General features: G+C 38.9%; 2 pseudogenes; both read right to left on the minus strand.

Annotated features, from left to right (window-relative positions):
• Positions 1-16,055: 16,055 nt before the first annotated feature.
• Positions 16,056-17,047, minus strand: LOC114221312 (olfactory receptor 4F6-like; annotated as a pseudogene).
• Positions 17,048-18,486: 1,439 nt separating this feature from the next.
• LOC114221385 (sorting nexin-3 pseudogene) lies at positions 18,487-19,058 on the minus strand (annotated as a pseudogene).
• Between the last annotated feature and the right edge of the window lie 8,177 nt (positions 19,059-27,235).

Consider the following 27,235-nt stretch of genomic DNA (forward strand, 5'->3'; position numbering starts at 1 on the left):
AGCAATAAATTCTCAGGAGCAAAAACAAATCACAAGTAATGACCACCATGAACCATAAACTGACCAGTCATGAAAAAAATCACAGCAGTGTTGAAAATGAACAAGCTGTACCACCACCTCACTTTAAGTTAACAAAAGTTTGCTAAGACATGTCTCGTTAAAAACGCCACCTAAAATTTATTCAGATAGTCACTACTACAGTCTTCTTGAATAAAGCACTTGCCTTTGCCTCTATTTAGAGGCTAATTAGTCTCAATTTCTATCTTGTTGGTATGGTAAAATAAAAATTAAGAGAAGAAAGTGTTGAATGGAAACGTTTTATCAAATCCAATCCAGAAACAGACGGAAAAAAAAAAATTAAAGATTGGTAGTTCGAAGGAAATGGGAAGAAAAGGAGTAACTATTAAAGCGGAAAAGTCCATGATCTGATTCTGTCCCATAGTGGGAAAGCAATCTCTGAATTTTGTTGATTGGTTGGCAGTATCCAGGTAGATGTGTTAGGTAAGCACTAACCCATGGGGCTAGCTGCTGGGGGTGTCCTGCAAGTGAGGTGCCAGACTCTAGGTCACACAGGTGTCTGCAGGGCCACTTGGCCCTGCATAGAGAAGTGAAACGATAATTTTCAAACCACTAAAATCATGACACTCATCCAAAGTCATTCATTGATGAGCAAACTAACAAAATGTTAAAATCACTTAAAATGGAGATTTGACTTACAGAAACTTACATTCTCTGTATTTGCATTGCCATAAACAGCATGTATTGACACTGCCATGGACAGAATCCATTTCCATTGTTCTGAACAGGAAACATGCATTACTTTCAATTTTCTACAAATTAACTTCAATTTCTATAGGACTGTAAAATAGCCTAATCAAAGACAAAGGCCCACATTCCAAAAAACCACACAATCCCACAGGATCCCCCTAGCCAATGCCCTGTATTCCACGAAAGGGGGACCCACTAATTTTTTTGCCATTTCCAAGTCATTCTCAATTTTTTCCTAACAGAAAGTATTTCCTTGTTTCCCACAGCAAGATCTGATTAATTTGAGGTTTAAAAAAAAAGTCTCCCCTCCAGTGCAGTCAAATGATGTTCAAAGGAAAGTAAACATTCTCCTGTCGGTACCCACTGGCCAAATCTAACTGCCTCACTGCAGAAAAACTAGTCTACAAGAATATTTAAAGTGCTGTCCCAAGGTGATTTGGTTTGAGTGTATTCTTCATGAAATAAAGTTATATATACTCAGTTGAGTGCTGAAGCTGACCTATTATGAATCAAGTTTCTCTGTTTGACCCTGATATAATAGAGATAAATAGAAATGTTGTCATGTGTTTAGAGCGCCTTCACCTCAAATACTCTTTCTGCACAAACAGAAGTTGATTTTGAAATAAGGGGAGGAGGTGGTCTAGGAAGAGCTATCTCTATAAAGAATTTGTCAAGTCACAAATTCTTGAAGTGGAATTATTTTGCTCCAGACATGTATATAATTATTCATAAAACAATTAACTTACACAAAATTGCCAGATTATCAAGAAAAAACAATCAAATTAAAAGTCATAAAGAAACTGCCTATACAGAGAGTACAAAATCTTATTGGAAAAACTGCAGCACAAATTATAAAAATGTGGGGAAAGTATCTTTATATCTTCCTCTCTTGCTCTTTCTCTTGCTTGAAGAAATAACTGAACTCCCTGCCTTTGGAGCTTGGTGCAGCTATGGGAATAATTGTTTATAATCACAGTTTTCTCCCCTTTTCCTTTCCCACTAGCCTAGTAATTTACAGATTATGAATATCTTACTTGAGGATGACTTCTTCCCATTTGTAATTAGTGACCTATAGAAAATTAAAAACGAGTCAGAGTGTTGCCAGTATGTATGGCTCATACAGATAAAACACAGAAACAAGCTAAAAAGCCAGATACTAAAGACAAGTCTGTATTTCAATAGATTGAAAATATGGAAAATAATAATTGACATGAAGGAAAACAGAGAGAGTAAAACTAACAAGGAAGTCATCATTTGGCTTCTAACCAGAAAAGACTGACTTACAACATAGACTGATAAAATCTTTCTCATTTTAGCTTTAAAAATCAACAAAAATCCTCTTCTGGCAAAGGAATTTGGTTAAATGCCAAGGCTATTGATGGGAAGTGGTAAGGATGTAGCTTAAAAATGCTCTGTTTTGATTATATTTTTCCTTTTTTAGATGAGGACTGCATCTTAACATCTGTTTGAAAGATAATTGTATGAAAACAATGTAGCTAGACAGAAGGTTTACATGAATTTGTGAAAAGTTTTGTTGGTTTTTCAAAAAGGCTGGATGCCTTTTGTCATTCTCGGACACTTGATGGATTCTGAGTACCCTAGATTTTAAAGGTCTTACAAGTAATTGAATTGTGTTATCATAAACTGAGTTACTCATAAAATCATTAAGTTGAAGCGTTCAAGTTTGCTGTATTACGCAAAAAAATGAATCATGGAACACTACATCAAAAACTAATGATGTAATGTATGGTGATTAAAATAACATAATAAAGGTAGGGGCGGAGCAAGATGGCGGAGGAGTAGGAGACCTAGATTTCGTCTGGTCTCAGGAATTCAGCTGAATAGGGATCAAGCCATTCTGAACACCTACGAACTCAACAGGAGATCAAAGAGGAGAGTAGCAACAACTCTCTGAACAGAGAAGCGACCACTTACTGGAAGGTAGGACGTGCGGAGAAGTGAATCCGAGGCGATATTCGGGAGGATAGACGGCGGGGGAGGGGCCTCCGCCGGCCGCTTCTGGCAAGTGATAGAGCCGCGGAGCACAAAATCGGAACTTTCCGAAGTCGGCTCCGCTGAGGGACGTCGCTCCAGTGGCTAAGCGGGGGTGGAACCCTCGCGGGACAGTGGGGTCTCAGGACCCTTGGGGTCACAGAAAGACCGGGACAGCCTGAGTGCGCCAGAGCTCCCAGGTATCAGAGCGGGGAAGCCAGCTGCAGAGACGGAGCCGAGGCGCGGGCTCTCATCTCGGGGTTGCCATAGACTGTGATCCACGGCCCAGTCGGGCCACTGCTCCTGCAGCAGGGACCCAACAGGCGGCAGAGGGGAAACTCCCCTTCCTTCCCGGGGAGGAGCGGCGCGGGAACGCACCGCAGGGATCTGCTGGGTTTGGAGACTCCACACGGGGTCGGGTGCCAGAGATACAAGCGTTCGGTCGCAGGCCGGGTGAGCGCGGAGTGCGGCCAGAGACCAGGGACAAGGGAGTGACTGCTTTTCTCTGGGGGCGCACTGAGGAGCGGGGCCCCGAGTTCTCAGCTCCTCTGGGTGGAGATTGGGAGGCCACCATTTTTGCCCTGGTCCTCCAAGGCTGTACGGAGAGCTTGCAGGGAACAAAAGCTCCTGAGATCAAACCCGAACAGCTTGCTTAGCCCGGACCGACAAGGGCGGGGCAATTCAGCCTCCGGCAAAGACATTTGGAAACCACAGCAACAGGCCCCTCCCCCAGAAGATCAGCACGAACAGCCAGCAAGCCAAGACTAAGTTTACCGATCAAGGAGAACGGGAGAACTCCAGCGCTAGGGGAACACTGCACATAGAATTCATGGCTTTTTTTTTTTACCATGATTCATTAGTTCATCAAAGTTAATTTTTTTAACTTTTTTTTAATTTTTCTTTTTCCCTTTTTCAACCAACATCTTATCAATTTTGTTTTAAAAAAACATTTTTTATTTTTCATTTTTAGAGTCATATTTTATCCCTTCATAGTAGTTAGCCTTATTTTTGGCATATATATATATAAGTTGTTCTCTCTTTAAAATTTTGAGATACAGTTTCTTCTAACAGATAAAAATATACCCTAAATCACTAGTGTATGGTTCTGTTCTAGTCTCCTGCCTGATCACATTCTCTCCCTTTTTTCTTTTTTTTTTTTAATCTTCTTTCTTTTTCAAACAACTTCTTATCTTATCAAGTCCTTTTATAAAATCTTTTATAATTTTCATCTTTACAGTCATCTTCTATCCCTTCATTGTATCAACCCTTATTTTGTACATATATGTCTTTCTTCCTTTAAAATTTTAGGAGGCACTTTTTTCTAACAGACCAAAATACGCCCAAAATCTAGTGTGTGGCACTGATCTATGCACTAGCCTGATCATATTTGATCACATTCTGCTTTTTTTGTATTGTTCTGTTTTTGTTTTTATTTTTTTTTCTTTTTTTTTTTCTCTTTCTTTTTTCTTTCTTTCCCTTTCTTTTCCCCTGGTTTCAGGTCTTTTCTGATTTGTATACAGTATATTTGCTGGGGACGTTGTAAACCTGTTAGCATTTTGTTCTCTCATTCATCTATTCTCCTCTGGACAAAATGACAAGACGAAAAAAATCACCTCAGCAAAAAGAACAAGAGGTAGTACCGTCAGCCAGGGACCTACTCAATACGGACATTAGTACGATGTCGGACCTAGAGTTCAGAATCATGACTTTAAAGATACTAGCTGGGCTTGAAAAAAGCGTGGAAGTTATTAGAGAAACGCTTTCTGGAGAAATAAAAGAACTAAAATCTAACCAAGTCGAAATCAAAAAGGCTATTGATGAGGTGCAATCAAAAATGGGGGCACTAACTGCTAGGATAAATGAGGCAGAAGAGAGAATCAGTGATATAGAAGACCAAATGATGGAAAGTAAAGAGGCTGAGAAAAAGAGGGAGAAACAACTACAGGATCACGAGGGCAGAATTCGAGAGATAAGTGATTCGATAAGACGAAACAACATTAGAATAATTGGGATCCCAGAAGAAGAAGAAAGAGAGAGAGGGACAGAAGGTATATTGGAGCAAATAATAGCAGAGAACTTCCCTAATGTGAGGAAGGAAACAGGCATCAAAATCCGGGAGGCACAGAGAACCCCTCTCAAAATCAATAAAAATAGGTCAACACCCCGACATCTAATAGTAAAACTTACGAGTCTCAGAGACAAAGAGAAAATCCTGAAAGCAGCTCGGGAGAAGAGATATGTAACCTACAATGGTAAAAATATTAGATTGGCAACAGACCTATCCACAGAGACCTGCCAGGCTAGAAAGGACTGGCAAGATATCTTCAGAGCACTAAATGAGAAAAATATGCAGCCAAGAATACTATATCCAGCTAGGCTGTCATTGAAAATAGAAGGAGAGATAAAAAGCTTCCAGAACAAACAAAAACTAAAGGAATTTGCAAACATGAAACCAGCCCTCCAAGAAATATTGAAAGGGGTCCTCTAAGCAAAGAGAGAGCCTAAAAGCAGCAAAGATCAGAAAGGAACACAGACAACATACAGTAACAGTCACCTTAAAGGCAATACAATGGCACTAAATTCATACCTTTCAATAGTTACCCTGAATGTAAATGGGCTCAATGCCCCAATAAAAAGACACAGGCTATCAGATTGGATTAAAAAACAAGACCCATCCATATGCTGTCTGCAAGAGACTCATTTTAGACCCAAAGACACCCCCAGATTGAAAGTGAGGGGCTGAAAAACCATTTACCATGTTAATGGACACCAAAAGAAAGCTGGGGTGGCAATCCTTATATCAGACAAACTAGATTTTAAAACAAAGACTGTAATAAGAGATGAGGAAGGACACTATATCCTACTTAAAGGGTCTATCCAACAAGAAGATCTAACAATTGTAAATATCTATGCCCCGAACATGGGAGCAGCCAATTATATAAGGCAATTAATAACAAAAGCAAAGAAACACATTGACAACAATACAATAATAGTGGGGGACTTTAACACCCCCCTGACTGAAATGGACAGATCATCTAAGCAAAAGATCAACAAGGAAATAAAGACTTTAAATGACACACTGGACCAAATGGACTTCACAGACATATTCAGAACATTCCATCCCAAAGCAACGGAATACACATTCTTCTCTAGTGCCCATGGAACATTCTCCAGAATTGATCACATCCTAGGTCACAAATCAGGTCTCAACCGGTACCAAAAGATTGGGATCATTCCCTGCATATTTTCAGACCACAATGCTTTGAAACTAGAACTCAATCACAAGAGGAAAGTCGGAAGGAACTCAAATACATGGAGGCTAAAGAGCATCCTACTAAAGAATGAATGGGTCAACCAGGAAATTAAAGAAGAATTAAAAAAATTCATGGAAACCAATGAAAATGAAAACACAACTGTCCAAAATCTTTGGAATACAGCAAAGGCAGTCCTGAGAGGAAAGTATATAGCAATACAAGCCTTTCTCAAGAAACAAGAAAGGTCTCAAATACACAATCTAACCCTACACCTAAAGGAGCTGGAGAAAGAACAGCAAATAAAGCCTAAACCCAGCAGGAGAAGAGAAATCATAAAGATCAGAGCAGAAATCAATGAACTAGAAACCAAAAGAACAGTAGAACAGATCAACGAAACTAGGAGCTGGTTCTTTGAAAGAATTAACAAGATTGATAAACCCCTGGCCAGACTGATCAAAAAGAAAAGAGAAATGACCCAAATCAACAAAATCATGAATGAAAGAGGAGAGATCACAACCAACACCAAAGAAATACAAACAATTATAAGAACATATTATGAGCAACTCTATGCCAGCAAATTAGATAATCTGGAAGAAATGGGTGCATTCCTAGAGATGTATCAACTACCCAAACTGAACCAGGAAGAAATAGAAAACCTGAACAGACCTATAACCACTAAGGAAATTGAAGCAGTCATCAAAAATCTCCCAACAAACAAAAGTCCAGGGCCAGATGGCTTCCCAGGGGAATTCTATCAGACATTTAAAGAAGAATTAATACCTATTCTCCTGAAACTGTTCCAAAAAATAGAAGTGGAAGGAAAACTTCCAAATTCATTTTATGAGGCCACCATTACCTTGATCCCAAAACCAGACAAAGATCCCATCAAAAAGGAGAATTACAGACCAATATCCTTGATGAACATGGACGCAAAAATTCTCACCAAAATACTAGCCAATAGGATCCAACAGTACATTAAAAGGATTATTCACCACGACCAAGTGGGATTTATCCCTGGGCTGCAAGGCTGGTTCAACATCCGCAAATCAATCAACATGATACAATACATTAACAAAAGAAAGAACAAGAATCATATGATCCTCTCAATAGATGCAGAAAAAACATTTGACAAAGTACAGCATCCTTTCTTGATCAAAACTCTTCAGAGTATAGGGATAGAGGGTACATACCTCAATATCATAAAAGCCATCTACGAAAAACCTACAGCGAATATCATTCTCAATGGGGAAAAGCTGAGAGCTTTTCCCCTAAGGTCAGGAACGCAGCAGGGATGTCCACTCTCACCACTGCTATTCAACATAGCATTAGATGTCCTAGCCACAGCAATCAGACAACAAAAAGAAATCAAAGGCATCCAAATCGGCAAAGAGGAAGTCAAACTCTCACTCTTTGCAGATGATATGATACTGTATGTGGAAAACCCAAAAGACTCCACCCCAAAACTGCTAGAACTCATACAGGAATTCAGTCAAGTAGCAGGCTATAAAATCAATGCACAGAAATCAGTGGCATTCCTATACACCAACAACAAGACAGAAGAGAGACAAATCAAGGAGTCGATCCCATTCATAATTGCACCCAAAACCATAAGATACCTAGGAATAAATTTAACCAAAGAGGCAAAGGATCTGTACTCAGAAAACTGTAAATACTCATGAAAGAAATTGAGGAAGACACAAAGAAATGGAAAAATGTTCCATGCTCATGGATTGGAAGAACCAACATTGTGAAGATGTCAATGCTACCTAGAGCAATCTACACATTCAATGCAATCCCCATCAAAATACCATCCACTTTTTTCAAAGAAATGGAACAAATAATCCTAAAATTTGTATGGAACCAGAAGAGACCCCGAATAGCCAGAGGAATATTGAAAAAGAAAAGCAAAGCTGGCGGCATCACAATTCCGGACTTCCAGCTCTATTACAAAGCTGTCATCATCAAGACAGTATGGTACTGGCACAAAAACAGACACATAGATCAATGGAACAGAATCGAGAGCCCAGAAATGGACCCTCAACTCTATGGTCAACTCATCTTTGACAAAGCAGGAAAGAATGTCCAGTGGAAAAAAGATAGTCTCTTCAACAAATGGTGTTGGGAAAATTGGACAGCCACATGCAGAAGAATGAAACTGGACCATTTCCTTACACCACACACAAAAATAGACTCCAAATGGTTGAAAGACCTAAACGTGAGACAGGAGTCCATCCAAATCCTAAAGGAGAACACAGGTAGCAACATCTTCGACCTCAGCCGCAGCAACTTCTTCCTAGAAACATCACCAAAGGCACAGGAAGCCAGGGCAAAAATGAACTATTGGGATTTCATCAAGATAAAAAGCTTTTGCACAGCAAAAGAAACAGTCCACAAAACCAAAAGACAACCGACAGAATGGGAGAAAATATTTGCAAATGACATATCAGATAAAGGGCTAGTATCCAAAATCTATAAAGAACTTATCAAACTCAACACCCAAAGAACAAATAATCCAATCAAGAAATGGGCAGAAGACATGAACAGACATTTTTCCAAAGAAGACGTCCAAATGGCCAACAGGCACATGAAAAAGTGCTCAACATCGCTCGGCATCAGGGAAATCCAAATCAAAACCTCAATGAGATACCACCTCACACCCGTCAGAATGGCTAAAATTAACAAGTCAGGGAACGACAGATGTTGGCGGGGATGTGGAGAAAGGGGAACCCTCCTACACTGTTGGTGGGAATGAAAGCTGGTGCAACCCCTCTGGAAAACAGCATGGAGGTTCCTCAAACAGTTGAAATTAGAGCTACCATTCGATCCAGCAATTGCACTACTGGGTATTTACCCCAAAGATACAAATGTAGGGACCCGAAGGGGTACGTGCACCCCAATATTTATAGCAGCAATGTCCACAATAGCCAAACTGTGGAAAGAGCCAAGATGTCCATCGACAGATGAATGGATAAAGAAGAGGTGGTATATATACACAATGGAATATTATGCAGCCATCAAAAGGAATGAGATCTTGCCATTTGCAACGATGTGGATGGAACTGGAGGGTGTTATGCTGAGTGAAATAAGTCAGTCAGAGAAAGACATGTATCATATGACCTCACTGATATGAGGAATTCTTAATCTCAGGAACAAACTGAGGGTTGCTGGAGTGGTCGGGGGTGGGAGGGATGGGGTGGCTGGGTGATAGACATTGGGGAAGATATGTGCTACGGTGAGCGCTGTGAATTGTGTAAGACTGTTGAATCACAGATCTGTACTTCTGAAACAAATAATGCAACATATTTTAAGAAAAAAGAAAAAGAAGATAGAGGAGAGGAAGAATGAAGGGGAGTAAGTCAGAGGGGGAGACGAACCAGGAGAGATGATGGACTCTGAAAAACAAACTGAGGTTTCTGGAGGGGAGGAGGGTGGGGGGATGGGGTTAGCCTGGTGGTGGGTATTGAGGAGGGCACATTCTGCATGGAGCACTGGGTGTTATGAACAAACAATGAATCATGGAACAGTACACCAAAACAAATTATGTAATATATGGTGATTAACATAACAATAAAAAATTTAAAAAAACAAAAAATAAATAAATAAAATAAAATAACATAATAAAATAAATAAATTTTAAAAAACTAAAAATTTAATGAGTGGCAACTAACTTCAGTGAAAGAACTCTTATCTCAAAGACAGACTCAAGTTGATTCTTTAGGATTAGAAATCAAATAACGATAGGAGACAAAGACTAAAATGCAGACACATGTTTGAGAAAGTGTCTGGCTTCCTCTGAATCTTGATTTGAAGCTACTGCCACTATGGTTTCTGATCTGAGAAAAAGTCAAAGAAATAGCCACCCATCCTTCTACTATTTTTTAAAGTAAAGATGAATTTTAAAATTCACATTACAAGCATTAAAGGTTTCCACATTTGGAGACTTTATACTAAGTGTTTTTGTTTATAAGACCAGAAAAAATATGGTATAATTTTTTCATAGTCTCAGTTTAGGAATTTCCTAAATGTTTTAAAGCATTAGTTAGTGGGGGCGCCTGGGTGTCTCTGGTTAAGCATCTGCCTTCGGCTCAAGTCATGATCCTAGGGTCCTGGGATTGAACCCCATGTCAGGCTCCCTGCTCCTTGGGAGCCTGCTTCTCCTTCTGCTTCTCTCTCTCGCTCTGTCTCTCATGAATAAATAAATTAAAAAAAAAATCTTTAAAAAAAATAGATAAAATATTTTAAAAAAACATTAGTTAGTGATTTAAAGGATTTTATGTGGAAATCTTCTTAAATAAAATCTTCTATGATATTAACTAAACAGTTTTACTGACTTACTGCATCGAGGAAAAACACAATCCCAAAATAGACTTAATTAGGAAAAGTGAGAACATGGTCTCTATGGCATATGGGTTGATCTCACAGTTATTAAAAGAGGTTATCAAAAACTGGGCAAATTTTTGGATTGGTTGAGGTCTTAAGGCAAGAGTTGATGCAGGCAAGGCAAGGTTTTAGGCAAAAAAAAAAAAAAGTGCAATGTGAATCACAAGATATTCCCTGGTTATAATTACACAATTGATGGAGATGGTTGTTCTAGTTCTTAGTCAAGCATAACTGATGACTGTGTTTTGTCCCATCCAGAGGGTCAGAAAAAAAGTAGCCTCACTCTTGACTACATCACTGTCAGGATTTCTAGATGGCATTGATGTCACAGAAACAAGTTTGGAGTCCAATTAGGAACTGATCTCCATGCTCCTTTTGTCAAATGATGAGCTGGATCATGTGGTATGATAGTGGTTATATAACTACCTTTAAAACTTTGGAAATCACTTGCAATCACAATGCACAGAAATTCAAGAGCAAAATAATGATTAAACACTGCAGACTGCTTCAGAGACATAATTTAAAATAACCAAACTCAAGCTAAAACAATGCATCCCTAAATCTATTTACCTACGTGGCAAGCCAGATAAACCATCTTCTTCAGTTTAGAGATTAATTGTTTCTTCTGGCTCACGTCCAAGTGCAACACAAAGTGTTGGCAATAGCACAGACATAACTTACTTGGCTAGCTAATAAAAAGTCTAAAGCTATTTGTTCACTATCACATAGGCTAAAATGCTTAGAGTTGGCTATTGAGCCTCAAAAGCTGTCAGAGTCAATTTTAATTTTAACTAAGGTTAATTACACATTTCTGGCCACGTTTTCCAATTAATGATCACTTATAAAAATCTCCATTTGGATGGAACCAGAAAAAGTGAATCAGTGATTCCTCTAGGAAATTCTCCAGCTGTTAGGTCATGCAAGATTTCCTTGGAAGGATGAAGAAAAGATGGTAGTATCTGCTAATGATAAGGCCGAGTGTATTACATGAGTTCCTTGTAGTATTGGGCCATGTCTGCTTGCAACAGATTGGCGTCTAAGATCAGATGATATTCTAAGATGCACAGATTGACCTGTTACTACGCCATAAAGGAGAGCCTAGGAGCTAGCGAAGCTCAGATGTTTCTGAAGGTTTTCTACTAGGCCAGAAGATGGGAGATGGTGTGGAAGTGGAGTTTTTGTGTAAGTGAGAATGCCTTGCAGAGCTCTTTAATGAAAGCCTCGTCATTCCCCAAATGGGAAACTGAAGAAAATTTTGCCAGTGTGAGAGCCATGGATCTTTAACAAAGACTATGACATTCTGAAAACAAACATAGAAAAACAAAAACATATTCACATCCCATTGTAGGAGTAATAATAGGAAGTCAATTTAGAAGTATTCAAATAGGTTGTGAGATTCTGGCCCCCACATATGCCTAACTTTTAGAGTTTTGCCAGGATTATACCGTTGGAAAACAAGGCATGTATTAGAGATACTCTAAGTGATTTTTGCTAAAAATTCCCGAGCAATATTGGTTTAGAATGATGGCAAACTTTGTCCTTGCTATGACAGATCAGTTCATATAGTGTCAAAACAAGGTTCTACCTGAAATCATCTGCAACAACAAGATAAGTATCCTGGCAATGCCAGAGACTATCTTCATATAATTTATATCCATATCATTTCCAATATTCGTTCTTTGCTGTTGGAAACCAATTTTGGCATTCTATGACCTCTTTGAACTCCTCCAAAGTCCTATTTAGGAGAAGTATCACAAGAACAAGCACCTTTACGAGGGCTTTATACGGACTCCCTGCAATGGGGCATTCTCACACAATAATTCCATTGTCCCTATTATCTCCAATCTTCTGGCTTAGTAGAAAACACCAATGTTATTCTCAAACTTGCCTTATAAGATAACTAATTGCAATGCTTCTTAATTTACATGTTCCTTTAAATTTTATCTGGTGTGGAGACAAGTTAAGAAGGGCATTTGTAAATCCTTGATCAGAATGGATGAGGCAGGGCTCCTAAAAAATGTAGCACATACCAGCTTAAGAATATATAAAATAATAATAATGAAGATGCATCACATGATATTTGTGTGTGCGCATGCATGCATGTGTGTGTGTAAGAGAAAGGAGAGAGAATTAAAAGGTAAGTTTCATGTGAATTAGAAGATAAAACAAATTTTATTTTTAAGCTGATAGACTTCAAGCAAATGGCTACAGTTCAGGAAAGGAACCCAGGCTAATTTTTAAATTGATAAAGCCTTGTCAAATATTATCTCAATTAGTCATAACCGTAAATCTGTGAATTCTGGTGCAGTGTTGGAACAAACTGAAATTCAGAGGGGTTAAGTGACAGGTAAGATAACACAGCAAGTGAGTTGGTACCGTTGGGACCAAAGGCTCTGAACTGTAACTGCAAATTTTGTGTGATGCTATACTGCCTTTCATTTTAAACTTGTTTTAAGACAAAGATTGTGATATTTGGGGGAATAGGTAAATCTATATACTGGGCACCCCAGATCTGTCCTGCCTCCTGTTTTTTAAATAAAGTTTTATTGGAACTCGGCAATGTCCATTAATTTATGTATTGTCTATGGCTATTTCAATACTACCACAGCATAACTGAGTGATTGCAAAAGATATCATACAGCCCACAAATCTGAAACTATTTACCATCTGATCCTTGTTGACACAAAATGAACAAACCTTATAGAATCTCTAAAAGTAAGAAAGAAACTTTTATTCAAGCCCCAGTTAGGACAGCTGCCCAGGAAACACACTCTTCACAGGTAAGAAAGTTTCTGTAGACTGAACAGTTTTCAAAGAGTTTTAAGCTTTTTTATATCTTGTAAAAGCTCAAAAGATTACAGATTACCATATAGGCAGGAATCACAAGTTTTAATATCAAGGAATGCAGGGAATAGGAGCATTGATCAGTATCTTTAAGGACAAGATGGTTTTCCTTTAGGCTACTCATTTACAAAGCAGGTCTACAATGTATGCTTGATGGGCCATAAGTTAGGCTTTTGTTTTAAAAAAAAATTGTCACACACTGAAATAAAGCTCTCAGACACCAATCTGAGTTGTCGTGCATGGCTGCCTCTGCAAAGGAGAGTAGCAGCATACGAAGTTGGTCTTTATGGACAACCTGTTGCTTACTTGAAGACGGTCCCATAACTAACAAGTTTATAACAGACAGAAAAATAGATCAGACAGAAATCAAAAGTAAATACTGCATTCCTGAAAGAAAGAAAAAAGTGAGCTCAATGGTCACTCCGTCGCAGGTATGGAGTGCCTGTAGTTCCTACCTGGATGAGCAGACGTCCTTTCCCTTTCTCCGGCTTGAGGAGTGACGTGTGTGCAGGCAGGGAGTACGTGGAGGAGGTGACCACCAAAGACAAATGTTTCTCCTCTCATTTACTCCCTGGATGAGTGTTGAGTGCATTGAGCTGCAACAAGGATCTGGCTGTCTTCAGTCCAGAAATTTCAAAGAAGGCCCAGTTTTCTGGACATTCCTTTGCTTTTCAATTAGTCTCATCCAGGTAGGCGTATGTTTATTAAATCTTATCTAGCCAGGCATTATGAATTCCCACAAAAAGTTAAGGTACAGACATACTGACTTAGAAAGAAATCTAAAATGTCAGGTCTTTATAGAGAGTTCTTTCTTTCATCACCCTTTATAGAAAGTTTGCCAGCACTTGATCTATTTGACTGAAAATAAAGTCGAGAACATTCCTTAACATACATTCTGCATCTCCCAGAGAGGCGCTTATACGCTCATCTGGAGCCCCGATTTTTGTGACTGCCACTCAGGGGACACCTCTGGATCACCTGGCACTAGTGGTTCACAACGCTTACGCTTGTGGTCTCATAAAACTGTATGTATTTGCATTTCTTTTATTTTTTAAATTTTTTTTACTTTTGTTCCGGCTTCTTTAAGATATAATTGACATAAAACATTATATAAGCTTAAGGTGTAGGAGGTGATAATTTGATACACTTATATATTATCATTACAAAATAATTGTCATAATAGGCTTAGTTAACACTTCCATCATCTCATAAAATTACCATTTTTTATTTTTGTGGTGTATATTTAAATACTTTAAAAGCTACTGCCTGAGAGTCTGGCTTCCATTCCGCCTGAATCTAGGTGCTGTTTGAGATCCTCCCTTTTGAAACCCTGAAAGGCTTGGCACACCCTCAACTACTGGGAGCTATTAAAATATAATAGGCTGGGACGCTTGGGTGGCTCAGTGGATTAAGCATCTGCCTTTGGCTGAGGTCGTGATCCCAGGGTCCTGGGATCGAGTCCCACATTGGGCTCCTTCCTCGACGGGGAGCCAGCTTCTCCTTCTGCCTGCCACTCCTCCTGCTTGTGCTCACTCTCTCTCTCGCTCTCTCTCTCTGACAAATAAAATAAAATAAAGTCTTTAAAAAAAATAAGATATAATATAATAGGCTCAGGGCTCCTGGGTGGCTCAGTAGGTTAATCGGCTGCCTTCTGCTAGGGCTGTGATCCCTAGGTCCTGGGATGGAGCCCAAGGTCCATCACTAAGGGCCCTGCTTCTCCCTCTCCCTCTGTCCTTCTCCCTGCTTCTTCTCTCTCTCTCAAATGAATAGATAAAATCCTTAAAAATATATATTTATATAGAGAGATATATATTATATATTATAGGCTCAGTTTTCTCATCTGTTAATGAGGATAAGACTTCTTTCACCTTTATGCTGAAGCAGTGAACATAGTCGTGAGCTGCTTAGATGCCCCTCAAAAGAACTTGTTGGGGCGGCTGTGTGGCTCCCTGATTAAGCACCCACCTCGATCTCAGCTCAGGTCTTGATCTCAGGGTTGTGAGTTCAAACCCTGCATTTTGTTCCACGATGGGCTTGGAGCCTACTTAAAAAAAAAAGAGTGGGGGGTGGTGCCTGGGTGGCTCATTTGGTTCAGTGACCAACTCTTGGTTTCAGCTTAGGTCGTGATCTCCGGGTCCTGGGATCCAGCCCTGAGTTGGGGCCCAGGCTGGGCAGGGAGTCAGCTTGAGGATTTCTCCCCCTTTGCCCTCCCCCCCCCACACACACACAAGAGCCTTCTTGTGCTCTCTCTCTCTCTCAAATAAATAACTCTTTTTTAAAAAAAGAAGAAGAAAAAGAAGGAATACTTGTTGCCCCAGCCGTCAGCTCCTGCAAGACTGTTTTCAGAGCATGTCCTCATCCAAAGACAGATTGCAGTGGGGATGGAAGTGTGTGTGCACCCATCTTAGCCTGCTGCAGTGTAGCCCTAACAGGCTGGACAAGGCTTTCTCAAGTCTGCATTACAGTTTGACTTCTCACTCTGCCCAATCCACCTCTTCCCTTTCTCTGCCACAGCTAGTGATCCCTATAAAATATCCTGCATGCCAGACCTTAAATATATATAGTGAACTGCTTGGATTATCACAAAGGTTTGAGAGACAACAGTAAAAGCTAGGGTGGGGTTAACAATAAGTTTTCTCTCCTACATGTGGCCCCTCCTTCAAAACTGGAAGAGGTAGATGTTTTATTTAATGTAGAGAAACCAAAACAGAGAGCCAAGAGAAATGAAAAGAGGAATATGTTCCAAACAAAAGAACAAAATAAGAACTCAGAAAGATGGTCCCTTCTTCTAGAGGATTGGCTTTAAGGAACAGAAAATTAACCGATAGTCACTTGGAAATTTTGTGTTTCAATAAAGCCATTTAGTGATTTTTTTCTAAAACCCATAAGCTGACTGAACACTCTCCTCTTTGCCATCTCCATCTCTCTGTTCCTGAAGAATGTATATATGTATATATGACTGGATTTAGAAAAGGAGTGAAGACTGCATCAAATCTGGCTATAAATTTATCGAGATGTGCTGAAGGAGAGGGCCGCATATGGAAAAAATCAGTGGACCAAAGAATAAAATCACCACAATAATATGAGCTGACAGAGTAAAAAGAGCCTCGAATGAACTACCTGAGGAGTGTTCCTGAAGAGTGGCTAAGAAGAAGATGTAAGAGAGGAGGAGCAAGAAGAAAGCAGCCAAGGAAATGAACCCACTATTAGCAGGGACCGTGAACACCAGTTTATAAGTATCTGCACAGGCAAATTTGATTAGCCAAGGTATGTCACAGTAAAAGCTATCTAATACATTAGAGCTACAGAGGGGCAAGTTTACCACAAAAGCTGGTTGGGCCAATATGTGAATGAAACCAATGGTCCAGACAACCACTAAAATCAAAATGCACATTCATGAGTTCACAATGGTCAGGTAATGGAAAGGCTTACATATGGCCATATATCTGTCAAAGACCATGGCAATGAGCAGTACATCTCATTGCCTCCAACAGCATGGCAAAAGAAGACCTGAGCTAGATAGCCCCCAAAGGGGAGGACTTTCTGCTTCCTGAAAAGATCACAAAGCATCTTGGCTGCTTCAGTGGAGCAAAATATCAGGTCAATGATGGAGAGATTGGCTAACAGAGAATACATGGGGAGGGGAGGGTATAAGGGTCAGAAGTCACAGTGACCCCTACTAGAAGGATTCCCATCATCCTAGACATATATAAAAGGCAATAAAAGCAAAAAAGAAGCTGGATCTCCCAGGAATTGGAGAGTCCCAGGAACACAAACTCAGACACCCCGGGGTGATTGGCTCCATTCATTGGTTCATTTGGTAGGTATACGCTCCTGATACCTAAAAAAAGTGATAGAATTCAAATTAATACTATTACATTAATACCTTCTAAGGAAAAAGTATATAAAATTTGGAAGTCAAATATTACCTGAGCATTTCATAAAAATCAAAATAACATCCTTTTGGCCACTATTACTATAGTTACATACGATAGCAACTGAGTTGCCTAATAGCCTTGCCAACACAAGGAATGGTGCCTAGGAAAAATTTATTTAAATGATAAGTCTTTCACATACCATGTAAATTATTTTTTCTGATCACTTTTTGGGAGTACCAGCTAACTCAAATTTAGGTATTTAAGCAAATGGGAGTTTTGGGGTTTTTTTGTTTGTTTGCTTGCTTTTTTATTTTTATTTGAAAACAACTTAAATTTTTAGACAAATGATTTTAGTATATAAATTTGATTTTGTTTTTATACAGAATATAAAGATTTCCCTCATTGATCTTCCACGTGAAAGGTATTACAAGCCTGAAGGGAGAGACTTTCTGCCTACAAGTGTGTATCTTACACATAGGGGACTGGAAACCAATGGTGTAGTACTTCTACACATAAATTAGGTCAAGGGACATCACATATTAAAAAGGAGTAAGAGAAATATTCTAGTTAATCAGATTCAAGAAGCATAAAAACCGTGCAGATAAGACCAAGTCAGTAACTTTAGTTAGGACACTGCGGGTTATACTGGAGTAACAGGTCTGTGAGGCGATAGTGGGTACGCTAAATAAATAGACAATAAAACAGCAAGGAAGAGCTATTTATTTATTTTTTTTCATTTTGTTATGCAAATTTTATTCATTCATATGAGGTGTTTAAATTACATACCGTTCTAGATTAAACTATATGTACCACTCTTTGAGATTCTTTAACCATAAAGATTACATTAAGACTAACAGAACTCTTAAATTTCTATTTTATAAGGAAAGAAAAAATGATTAGTTTTTTTTCTTAATTATCAATTTACATAACTAATCAGGATGCCTTGGTAAATTTTTTTTTTTTGGTGTAGTGTTCCATGATTCATTGTTTGTTCATAACACCCAGTGCTCCATGCAGAATGTGCCCTCCTCAATACCCATCACCAGGCTAACCCATCCCCCCACCCTCCTCCCCTCCAGAAACCTCAGTTTGTTTTTCAGAGTCCATCATCTCTCCTGGTTCGTCTCCCCCTCTGACTTACTCCCCTTCATTAAGGAAGAGCTATTTATATAGAAAGGCTGGAATGAGGGATTTTCACTAAAGCAAATTAACTTCCTGTCAACTGCCAAAACAAAACCGAGCACATGAATGTTAGTATACTGAAGGCAAGTTATACCAGTTTCTGTGCAACATGCTAAAAGTTAGTTAGAACTTCACTGGTGCATATGAATAATAGTCACGGAAAGGTTTTTTTTGTTTTGTTTTTTGTTTTTTGTTTTGCCCCTTCTCACCAAATTTCAGGCATGTCTTATTTTAGATGGAGTATAGCTTTTATCTATAATTTCATCCTGAAAAAACATGTGAAGACAACGTTCATTCTGTGCCAGAGGATGACCAGCGACCTTGTTTATAAACTGCTCTAGCCCTTGCTTCCTTTCTTCAATAAAATTGTCATCAAATATTCCATCATCTCCTCTAAAAGGAAGCTGACGCAAAAATGCTTTTCCAGGGAGCGGGGGGGGGGGGGGGGGGGGGGGGGACGACTACAACCTTGCTCTCTCTTTCTAATTCACATCGCAGCCATTCAAAGCCACTGTATCTTCTTCTAACAGTAGATTCCTTCAGCTTGAAAATAGGCAGATTTGTCTTGACCCTGATTTCGTAGGTGGTGAAGCGGCCCCGGCCAACCCCCACCGTCTGCGGGTTGCTCACATCGATCTCGAGGAAGTTGCTGGGCGGCCCGTAGGCATCATTCAGGTTCTCCGGCTTGGTGATCAGCCGCCAGGTGTCCGCCACGGTCTCCGCCATTTCTTTACTGCAGCCGCCGCCGCCGCGGACTCCGTCCGCCCCCTCCGCGTCCCACCCGACGCCGCCGCTGCTGCCCGCCGCTGCAAATGGGAGTTTTGATAGAATAAAAAGCCAAATAAATTTGGAATATCTGGTTCTGTCCAAATATAATGGGCCTCAGTGAGGTACACCAGAAAGAAGAATTGGACAAGGAATTGCTGAGTAGACAGGAGAATTTACTTGAACTTCTTTCACATTAAAAAAAACATTGGAAAGAATAACAGGGTGGACCACTGTTCATGTTGGTGGTCGAGTTAACTAAGATCTAATGGGTGAGGAGGAGCAAGAATGGGGGACAGAGTGGCATGAAGAATGCTTCTAGCGAAGGAACAGCAGACAAGTCCTGGAGACAGGAGAGAGCCATGCATCTTTTACCCTTCAAAACCTGCTCAAAGATTTCCTTTTCCAGAAGCCTCCCAGTATAGGCCTCCAGCACATATTGATGATTCCATATATTTTTGGCGTTTTCAGGTACTGATCCAAGCAACCCAGAAAGAAAATGTGCATAAAAATAAAATCAGTGATTTATTTAAATCCATTTCAAGTTAATTTCTGTGAATGGTGTAAGATAGAGGCCTAGTTTCATTCTTTTGAATGTGAATATCCAACTATCCAGCACTATTTATTGAAAAGAATGTTTTCTCCAGTGAGTATGGTAGAACCTAAATGGTGGGTAGGCAGGTATTCACCATAAAATTCTTTCATCTTTGCAGTATGTTTGAAATACTTTCAAAATAAAATATTTCAGAGGGAAGGGAGGAACATATCTCATAAAATGATGATGTTCTACCAAAGATGGCATGCTAAGTACAATCTCCAAAATCTCTGAAAGCCATTTGGGGAAGAAAAAAAAAAAAAAAAGTCCATTAGATTGTAAGTCTCTTAAAAGCCAGGAGCTAAACATGGAGTTTATTCATTCAACCTGTTTTTGGACCAATACCCGTGTGCTAATTCCTAGACAAGGAGCTTGGAGCCCAGTGAAGAGACACACACATCCGAACAAAGCAATTGAATCCAATCGGGATAACTGTTATACTATAGCTATTATACTATACCATATATAGATTATACTATATTATAGTATAGCTATTCTATAATGCATGTTCAATGCAGTGGGTAGTAACATAGAAGAAAGGAACCCTAAATCTACCTGGGGGGATCTGGGAAGACTTCCCAGGGAAAGTAGCATTTGAGTAGAGACTTAAAGAGTTTGAGAGACGAATGAATGGGAGGTGGGAGTTTAGGGTGCCTGGGAAGGTATTCCAGGAAGAATTCCAGGAGGAGTGCAGCACGTGATGTGGCATGTTTGGCATGTTTGAGAAGCTGTAGTCATTTAGTACTAATGGAACATTACGTACAGTGTGGAGAGTGGTAGGAGAAGAGACAGAGAGCTTTTTAAAAATGTTGTGCCCACCCCATACCAGTTAAATCAGAATCTTTGAGAGATGGGCCAATTGTCTATTTTTTGAAAGCACATCAGGTCATTCTAATGCACAGCTACTGTGGAAAACCACTGCTCTACTCTATGCTTCTCTTTGTACTCCCAAGAATCTTGTGCATCCCTTTTTCTTTCTTTCTTTCTTTTTTTTTTTTTTTTAGAGGGGGGGGGCAGGGGTAGTAGAAGAGAGGGAGAGAGAGAGAATCCCAAGCAGTTTCCAGCACAGAGCCAATGTGGGGCTCAAGCTCACAACCCTGAGATAGTGACAGCCAAAATCAAGAGTTAGATGCTTGCCCCACTGAGCCACCCAGGCACCCCCTTTGTGCATCCCTTTATCACTATACTTACCACATAACATGGAAACTATTTCTCTGTATCTCACAGAAAAGAAGCTCCTCAATGGCAGGGATGCTTTCTTATTTTTCTCTTTATCTCCAGTGCCTTGCACTCTTTCTGGCACTTAGTAAATACTCTATAAGTATTTGTTGAACTGAGCAAAACTAAAATATAAAGGATAAAATTAGACCAAAGCTCAAGTATTAACCTCTCTCAGTGTCTCCCCAAAGGCCATTCATGTCCATGACCCACAAACTCCCTTTCATTCACCTGTGATGACAGACAGCCTATGCTTTGTGAAATACACCTATAATCAGTCAGCTCAATGATACATTATCCTTAAGCCGTAGAGTAGTCTGAAATAGAACAATTGCAAACCTATTTCATTTTAGCTGGGGAAAAAAGTGTGTATTAGTTAATAAAATCTTAATTTTTAAAATAAACAAATGATACTTTGGAAACAAAATCTCACAGAATGACTTGATTGAAGAAAAATTATCAACTAGGGGCGCCTGGGTGGCCCAGTTGGTTAAGCGACTGCCTTCGGCTCAGGTCATGATCCTGGAGTCCTGGGATCAAGTCCCGTTTCGGGCTCCCTGCTCAGCGAGGAGACTGCTTCTCCCTCTAACCCTCCCCCCTCTCATGTACTCTCTCTCTCTCTCTCTCTCTCTCTCTCATTCTCACTCTCTCAAATAAATAAATAAATCTTTAAAAAAAAAGAAAAATTATCAACTAATATATTAATTTTTAAATAAGTTTTAATTGTACAGAAAGCACATGAGTCTGTTCTCATTTTAAAATTTAGAACACCATGGATAAAGTCAAAGACCTTTTGATCATAAGCCTTAATCCAGGACCCCTGCCCTCTTCTCTAGGGGTAAATGACACATGGTATGTATTCTTCCAGACCTTTTTTATGCTCTACATTTATGTCTATTCACCTGTGTAAATAAATATGGCTCTAGTTAATTTCTTTTTTAGATATTTTTATAGATATTTCAGGGTATTGATCAAAGTCCAGACAGGAAGAGAGGTCATATTCAAATGGGTGATTGAAGAGAGTTAACTACAGGAATTATATACAAGTGTTTAGGCAGGGTTAAAGGAGCCAACAAAAGACTGTAAAGGCACCCAGGCAAGAGAAGTGAGCTCTTATCATTCCTGGAGTTACATAAGATGGGGAAAGAATGGTTTCTAAGACCACAAGTAAAATCTGTAGCTAGAGAAGAGGGTGACCCAAGAGGAGCTGTGAAAATAACACAGCTGCTTCTGTAACTTACCACAGGCCTATAATACATCCTGTAGTATAGGATGTTATCATTCCAAGTAGTGCCCCAACTAGTGCTGTAACTGCACCTCAGTAGGTCATTCCACTAATTTATTACTGATAGAGCATGCACGTAGACTAATGAATTCCATATGTGTGTGAGTATATTTCAATTGCTATAAAATGTATCCCCTGGAAAGATGCAATGTTCTGTAGATATAGTAGTAATAATAAGACATTCTATAAATCTGCAAATGACTGTGCTGGCAGATACATTGAGGGTGTATCACTCTTGAGTGCAAGAGTTTGATCAGAGAAGTGGAACTACTATGAGTGATTTAAAAGAAGGCAATTTCTTAAAGGGACTAGACTTTATGCAATGTGGAATCCGTTAAGCAGTCTAGGTAAGTTTGTGACCACTGAGTGTCATGCTGGGCCTGAAGCCCAACAGTCTGGAAGGGAAAATGGACAGGAAGTGAAGATGACCAATGACAAACTTGAACTATGTCTCTCACTGCTTCTAATTTTGATGATGCAGGTGGCCTACCTAATAAACTGATGCCCTTCATTATAAAGATGCAGTTGCACCTGGCCCAGGACTTGGAGGAACCTGAAGATGGAGATCCAGTAGGAGCTAAAGGAGCTACAGGCCCAAGTTGTTGTCCCACATCAGCAAGGTGAGCCAGGAACATGTATGAGCTATAATGAGCCCTATACTGTCCTTCAGACCAAAGATGTCTACTGCTTCACTTCCATCTTCCAAATTTCACACAAATTTTTCTTGTGGTGAACTCTAACATGGAAACATGCATGGAAGGGAATTCTGGAAACATAGTTCTGGTTTAGCTAAGTTGACAGAGTACGAAGCCATGACAATGGACTAGCAAGGCAAATTCATTGTGAAATATATATCTATTCCTTGGGATGCCTGGGTAGCTCAGTTGGATAAACATCCAACTCTTGATTTCAGCTCAGGTCATGATCTCAGTGTTGTGAGATTGAGCCCCACGTCTGGCTCTGTGTTGGGCATGAAGCCTGCTTAAGATTCTTTTTCTCCCTCTCCATCTGTCCCTCCCCCTTCTCCCTCCCTCTCTGGAAAAAAATATAAAAATAAAAAACATATATATACATATGGAGGTATATGTATACATGTATGTATTCATGTGTGTGGGTGTGTGTATAATACATATATTCCTGCTAGGATAAATCACTGCCTCCATGATAAAAAAAGATCCAGTGTAATCAGTGTGCCACTAGGTAGCTAGCTAATCCCCCCAAGGAATGGTGCCAAATTGGTTTCAGCCATTGACAGTTTGGGACTCAGCAATGGTAGTAGACAGATCCACTTTATTGAAGGGAAGTCCATGGTAGTGAGCCCATGCATAGTTTCTATCCCTTTTACCATAACCACTTTACACATGAGCCCAGCGAGCAAGCATTGGAGTGGTTAGGGACAAGGCTGATTGAAATTTAGTGAATGGATATCTAATCTACATAATTAAGAGCCTTCTCTAAAATGGATGCCCTCTACTGGGCATTTACATGAAAATATCTTCATTGAGTACAAGATTTAATTAACCAAATCTAGCAGGCCATTTATAACACTCCAGGTACTCATATCAATACATTAATATCTGAATATCAGGTGAGTACTTGCATAAATAAACCCTACCTGATTTAGTCTCATATTTTGTCTTTTGCAGCCTAATAATCTTAGAATTCACTCACATACATATTCCCCAGACTTTACCAATATTGGCAAGATCCTACAATTGTTTTAGTACAAAACTGTATATTATCAGAACAGTCCTTGTACTTCTCTCTTCAGAATATGTTGGGACCTAACTCTTAGAATGGTCCTAAACACAACAGTTCCAGGTAAAGCCAAAAATATATTTTTATTCAAGGAAAGACTGGTTCATTCAGACTTCAATGAAGATAGTGTTCTGCCAGCAAAAAGGGTAAGGAGTTGGGAGATCAAGTGACTGTGACACTTGCTTGAATATGATTTATAGCCTTGCTTTTCACTTGAACTTTATTCCATAAAAGCAAAAGTGATAATCTGAGTAAAAATATATATCTTCCTTGTCTGGGGGATATGTGCCACATAGGATCAAAGTCCAGTGTGCCCCAGACAAGGAAGATGTACAGGTATTCCTCTATGTGAGCCAACCATTCCCAGAATCCCATTGTGAGGGGCTGTTTCCTGGGACTTCTCTTTATACAAATAGTCATGTTAGGGTTCCACTAGGAAAAAATGTCTCATTCAAATGGAGTAAATGGGGAAAATATAATGAATAAGGTGTAGGTGGTAATAAGGGAAATCAGCAAGGAATGTTAAAGTATCCAGGACTTGTAACTACAGGGTGCTATTACTATCCCTAAAGCTCATAAACAATGGGAGGAAACACTACCATAAACCAGAGAAAGAGCTATTGGAATAGAATAAGGCCACCAACAAGAACTGAGGGCTTTGGTGGAAGAATGCAGTAATTGTCAACACAAAGTACGGAAGGGAGGAAGCTGAGGGACTTAATACCCAGGTTTCACTCTTCATGTCCTCCAGATCTCTACAATAGCCTCCATTAGCTACACTCAAGCAGAAGTCAAAGCGCACAGCAACTGGTTGATTTAGTCCATAAAGTTCAGTTTACAGGGCACAGAGGAAAGTCGACACAATGAAAATTAGATATGGAAAGACAATTAGAGAATAGCCATCAGAACAGTTTAACATTCTCCCATAAGTGAACATCTGGGTTTTCCCAATGTTGCTTTTATAAGATAATAACAAAAATTGTTATATGTGTTGTTACACATATGTCTGTGTGCTTCCAAAGGATATATAATGAGAAGTGGAGTTTCTAGGAAATATTTTATGCAGTTTCATTTTTAATATATATTGTTAAATAGTCCCTTGACCACATGGAAGTCCCATGACCACAACTGTTTAATTAATGAACAGAAAGAATGCATTCAGATACTAGTCATATGAGAGACTTACTAATTAGGACAAAGGATAATTACATTAGCAATGGACAGTGCTTATTGATGCCTTCCTTTCTGCTAGGTTGGTGGACTCATGACCCATAAAGAGTGGAACTACCAGATCAGAGGAGCCCTGGGTGTTATCATCATTATAGAGCTTGGATCCTTTATAAACCCATGAAAAATGTATCAGCATCTTAGCCAATAAACCTATATTCTAACTGCATTATCACTTGGACTTTGTTTCCAAATTTTAAGACTGAAATCTTTATGCCAGAAAGCTGAGAAAATTTCTACATTTGTTCCACACTGCATATGGGCTTTCGGCCTAGAGAATTTATTTAATTTGAATTTCCCTAATTAATAGTGAAGTTCAACATTATTCATACTATTTCTTAATTTTAAACTTTTTAAATATCTTAAAATATAAACTGTTTCTATGTCTTATATATCAAATGCTTATATCAGTTAGGGTCCCATCAAGAGAAAATGACATATTAAAATGTAATAAATGAGAAAAATCTAATTTAAAAATGTTTTGTAAATAAGAGGTAATCTGACTCTAGCTTTTTCCCTCAGGTTTGTCTCTTAAAAGATCTGAAGTGGTCACTGAGCTTCAGCTCATTTATAAAACACTGGCATTAGTCAGAATCATAGAATTGATAAAATCATGATCTTAAGGATCATTTACAGTAGGATCCAGTCTGTCTTAGAAATGGATTCTATCAAAACCTGATTGGAAACAGTTTACCACCCTGTTGGTTCCCTCATTAGTGAGTTACATAAATAACTGACACATGTTCACTTTATATGAGTTACATTTTTAACTTTTTGAAAATTGTTCTTTGACTGCTCTGAAGGTCCCATCAATATATCTAAGTAGACTCACTTTCTGGAGCCAGTAAACTGTTACCCAAGGAATGCTCCTCATAGGATGTTTAAGCCAAGAATGTCTCTTCTTGGTTTGCATGATGAATCCCAACCAGCAGTAAAACATTACCTTCACTGACACTCAGGTCTTGGTTTTGTTTTTCTGCTTTGGTAGTTTTTTGTTTGTTTGTTTGTTTTTGGTTCTTGACCAGATTTGGTTCCAAGCCTGGTTGGCACAGGACTGATAGATTATTTCTCGTTGGTTGTAACAGAGAATATGAATTAAGTTTCATGATCTGATTGTTTGGTAATCTGTATTGGGATGGTAAGGACCTATTCTCTACTAGATGAGAGATGAAAGATAAAATTTGGTTTGTTAGGTGACTTTTTTTTAATCTGTTTGTCTCCATTTTTTCAATCTGTTTGTCTTGCTTCCATTGGATATAGAATTTGTCTTGTTTCCATTGGTAACAGAATAAAAGTTTCATTAGAGATCTGGTGTGAGATTTTATGTATCAATCAATCTACAATTTTAATTTTTTGATAAACCCAAGTCCAAATCAGTACCTGAAATTCTAGAACTGGCCTAGTAGTTTTATGTGTGACTGTGTTTCTGTAATTGAGGAAGCTTTTCCTCTCGTTTTATGAATGTGAAATATTTTCCTACTTCCAGAATGTATTAATAAATATAAACCCTCCTAAAGGAGTTCTGTTAGTATTGCTTTGTGGAGATTAATAAGTTCTGACTTAAATCTACTATTCCCCAAACTCCAAAAAAATAAAGCCAGATTTCTACTGTTTTATATATGCAATGTTTTTCATGAGGAAAAATCTCATAGAAATTATGGCTCAGAATGTTTTTCTGTGGCTCAGAACATTTTAATGTGAGAATCCAAATATAATCAAAATAAAAGTATGCACATAGACTGGTTTGGTAACATGTTTTATAAAATAGCTATAGGTCTGTTTGTGTTTTTATCAGAATGGAGTATAAAGGAAGCATTTAAAATTATGGAAAATGTAAAATCAGGTGTTCAGTCATTTGGAAATATAATTCAGTTTTATAGTGAGTCTACTGAAATATAGTTTCTAAGATCCTGAGTTGTTTTTAAGATTTTGGGTTAGTGTTAATACAGTAATTAGTAGATATTCACTGGATAATTTTTAAATGAGATTCAGTGTTGAAACATCGGGGGTGTGTGTGTATGTGTATGTGAGTGTATCACTTTACTCATACTTTTATAGGGTGCATCTTTGGATCGTGTTAATAAATTTG

This window comes from Eumetopias jubatus, unplaced genomic scaffold (assembly GCF_037043125.1).
Source record: "Eumetopias jubatus isolate StellerSeaLion01/CBP00866 unplaced genomic scaffold, mEumJub1_p1.0 scaffold_7, whole genome shotgun sequence".
Classification (NCBI taxonomy): domain Eukaryota; kingdom Metazoa; phylum Chordata; class Mammalia; order Carnivora; family Otariidae; genus Eumetopias; species Eumetopias jubatus.